This window comes from Saccostrea cucullata, unplaced genomic scaffold, assembly GCF_032062105.1.
Source record: "Saccostrea cucullata isolate Sc308-1 unplaced genomic scaffold, CSIRO_AGI_Scuc_v1 ctg5592, whole genome shotgun sequence".
Taxonomy (NCBI): Eukaryota; Metazoa; Mollusca; class Bivalvia; order Ostreida; family Ostreidae; genus Saccostrea; species Saccostrea cuccullata.
The window spans coordinates 20,121-24,144 of record NW_026929440.1 but is presented as its reverse complement, the minus strand read 5'-3'; positions in this window follow the sequence as shown (position 1 = coordinate 24,144).

The window sequence follows — 4,024 nt, the reverse complement described above, 5'->3', positions numbered from 1 at the left end:
GATGAGGAAGGGTATTCTCTCCAAGGTTTTGAAATTCGTGAGCCAAAGGTCAGGGGTTACGATGGGGCTATATAAACTCTACAGTTTAAATTAATTAAAGATGCTGGGGGTGGCAGCCATTTTCAGACTATTTTGATCTCCTTTAAAAGAAGAGCTCCATATATACAAAAATGATCAAATTTTAAAACTAAAATGTATGAATTTTTTCTTTGCCAAATGATTGTTGACAGCTTATGATACCGTATCTAAGAAAATAAGTTAAATCTGATGGTTAATTTGTGGTTAATTTGTTGACCCCTAGCCTCCTTAATTCTTTAAAAAATCGTCCTCTCTGCTCCTGGATATTAATTAAACTAACCACATATAGTTATGATAAGCAAAGGAGCGTTTTCCAGACTAATAAATTTCAAGGCCCCAGGCTCATGGGTACCATCTAATTCGTAGACAATACTGTAATTGAATTAATGCTTTGAAATTTGTTCTTTGGTATAAACTAATTTTTTTATGAACAATGGTCTTTTTTTTCAAAATTGTGAAATATATGACTTCAGGATGAGGATTTTTGTGGTCAATGAGCACTACTAATTATTGCTAAATATTACCGATTATTTGAAATGAAAGTTTTAAAGTTTTACAAGATGTTCAGATGACCTATAAGATCCATAGCCCTCTTGTCGTGTTCTTAAGTGAACCCCTAGCATCTCGTTAATATGCATTTTATTTGTAACCTCTGGTCCGCCCTTGTTTTCTTTTTAAGTGTCTGTTGGTTAAGACGGGTCTAGAATCGTTGATGCTTTATCTCTCTGCATTCATATAATTATCTTATGTCTGATTTCTTTAAAAATGTACAACAAAGGGGACCACTGGTCCCCCAATTTATGTACACTACAAGGTGAGCTCTGGTCCCCCTTGTGATTTAAAATATAGAGTGCCCTAAGGTCCTCATAATGATCTACAACATAGGGTGACTTCTGACCCCCTATTGATGTATAAGGTGACCTCCGTTTCCCTTTATGATGTACAATATAATCTGACTTCTACTCTTGTACAGTATTAGGTGACCTTTGGTCCCCTTTCTGTTGTACAATATAAACTTTAAGGTGTCTATTAGTCTCCATAATGAAATAACATATAAGGTGACCTTTGGGCAACTACTTGATATACAATATTAGATAACCTCTGGTCCACCTAGTAACGAACGTTAAAACTGAACTGAAGGTTCTGTCCCCCTACTGATGTACAATATAAGGTGACCTTTCGTCCCCTTAATATTGTACAATATAAGGTGACCCCTGGTCCCCCTATTGATGTACAATATAAGGTGACCCCTGGGCCCCCTACTGATGTACAATATAAGGTGACCCTGGTCCCCCTATTGATGTACAATATAAGGTGTCCTCTGGTCCCCCTACTGATGTACAATATAATGTGTATTCTGGTCCCCCTACTGGTGTACAAAATAAGGTGACCCCTGGTCCCCCTACTTATGTACAATATAAGATGGCCCCTGGTCTCCCTTATGGTGTACAATATAAGGTGACCTCTGGTCCCCATACTGATGTACACTACAGGGTTACCTCTGGTCCCCCTATTGATGTAAAGTGTAATATGTAGTGTTCCACAACTAATTAGATACTAAGGTGTCCTTTGGTCCCCATACTAATGTACAATATAAGGTAACCCTAAGGTCCCCCTGTGATCTACAATATAAGGTGTCCTAGTCCCCTACTGATGTACAATATAAGGTGACCTCTGATCCCCCTACTGATGTACAATACAGGGTAACCTCTGGTCCCCCTATTGATGTAAAGTGTAATATTAAGTGTCCTCTGGTCCCCAACTGATGTTCAATATAAGGTGACCACAGGTCCCCTACTGATATACAATATAAGGTGACCTCTGGTCCCCCTACTGATGTTAAATATAATGTGTCCTCTGGGTCCCCGACTGATGTCCCCCTACTGATGTACAATTTAAGGTTTCCTCTAGTCCCCCTACTGATGTACAATATAAGGTGACCTCTGGTCCCCCTACTGATGTACCAAATACGGTGACCTCTGGTCCCCCTACTGGTATACAATATGAGTTGACCCCTAGTTCCCCTACAAATGTACGATATATGGTGTCCTCTGGCTCCCCTACTAATGTACAATCTAAGGTTACCTCTGGTCCCCCTATTAATATACAATATAAGGTGACCTCTAGTCCCCCTACTGGTGTCCCCTACTGATGTACAATATAAGGTGCCCTCTGGTCCCCCTACTTATGTACAATATAAGGTGTCCTCTAGTCCCCCTACTGATGTACAATATGAGGTTACCTCTGGTCCCCCTACCGATGTACAACACAGGATTACCTCTGGTCCCCCTATTGATGTAAAGTGTTATATTAAGTGTCCTCTGGTCTCCTACTGATGTTCAATATGAGGTGACCACAGGTCCCCTACTGATGTACATTATAAGGTGACCTCTGGTCCCCCTACTGATGTTAAATATAATGTGTCCTCTAGGTCCCCTACTGATGTCCCCCTACTGATGTACAATATAAGGTGTCCTCTAGTCCCCCTACTGATGTACCATATAAGGTGACCTCTGGTCCCCCCTACTGATGTACGATATAAGGTGTCCCCTCGTCCCCTGTGCGACAAGTGGTGTCCTCTGGTCCCCCTACTGATGTACGATACAGAGTTACCTCTGGTCCCCCTATTGATATACAATATAAGGTGACCTCTAGTCCCCCTACTAATGTCCCCTACTTATGTACAATATAAGGCGCCTGTTCCCCCTATTGATCTAAAGTGTAATTTTAGGTGTCCTCTGGTCCCCTACTGATGTTCAATATAAGGTGACCACAGGTCCCCCTACTGATGCACTATATATGGTGACATCTGGTCCCCCTACTGATGTACAATATAAGGTGTCCTCTGTGCCTCCTACCGATGTACAAATAAGATGATTACTGGTCTCCCTACTGATTTAGAGTATAAGATAACTTTTGTTCCCCTTCTTATGTAAAGTGCATTATAAAGTTTCCTCTGGTCCTACTGTTATTCAATTTAAGGTGACCTCTGGTCCCCCTACTTATGTACAATATAAGGTGATCCCCGGACCCTCTACTGATATACAATATAAGGTTACCTCTGGTCCCCCAAGAGATGTACAAAATAAGGTGGCCTCTGGTCCCCCGTATGATGTAGAACAGAAGATGACATCTGGTCTCCTTTTTGATGTACAATATAAGGTGTTCTATGGTCTCCCTAAAGATTTATGATCGATATAAAGTTACATCTGGTCTTATTAACTTTTTATTACCTCTGGTATTCGCATAAAGATTATGGAAACAAACGTTAAGCCTTAAATTGTCCATCAATAAGAATATATACTTCACAAATTATAGTATATGAATGAGACAAAGGTAATCTTATGTTGTATATTATTACGATGTTATTGAAAGTTGTAAGTAGGCAATAATTTAAAATCTTGGTATGTGTAGAATTATTTTTTTCAATTCCTCTCAATAAAAGAATTGCGACCCTAATTTTTGACCGGGGAAAAAGTGCACAATTTCTCCGAATTCTCTAAATGTACATGTATGTAATTGGAATATGGAGGATTAGTCAACTTGCTTGTCTTCAAATACAGTATATGTATCCCAAAGTTAAATAACAATTGGTGCATTTTTAAAATTTTATTTCCTTTTTAAATGTAGTTTTGATAGGTTTATGAATTTGATGTGTTAATTCCAGGGAAAGGGGAGGAGAACTCCATGCAGCCCCAAACTTTGCAATACAGGGTATACATCTTCTTTGTAAGATAAATAAAAATCAAGGATTTCCGGCAAAGAGTGTTAAAGTGATGAGGTCGCCTTTGTAAGCATGACCTCATAAGGAAGAACAAAAGAGACATTAAATAATTTATTAACAAATAATTATTCTATTATGTTAAAGGATTGGTGAAAAGTCCAAGCGAAATGAAAAGGGGGCTGTAGGGGGCAAAATTTTCACACACACCCCTGCTTGTCAGAG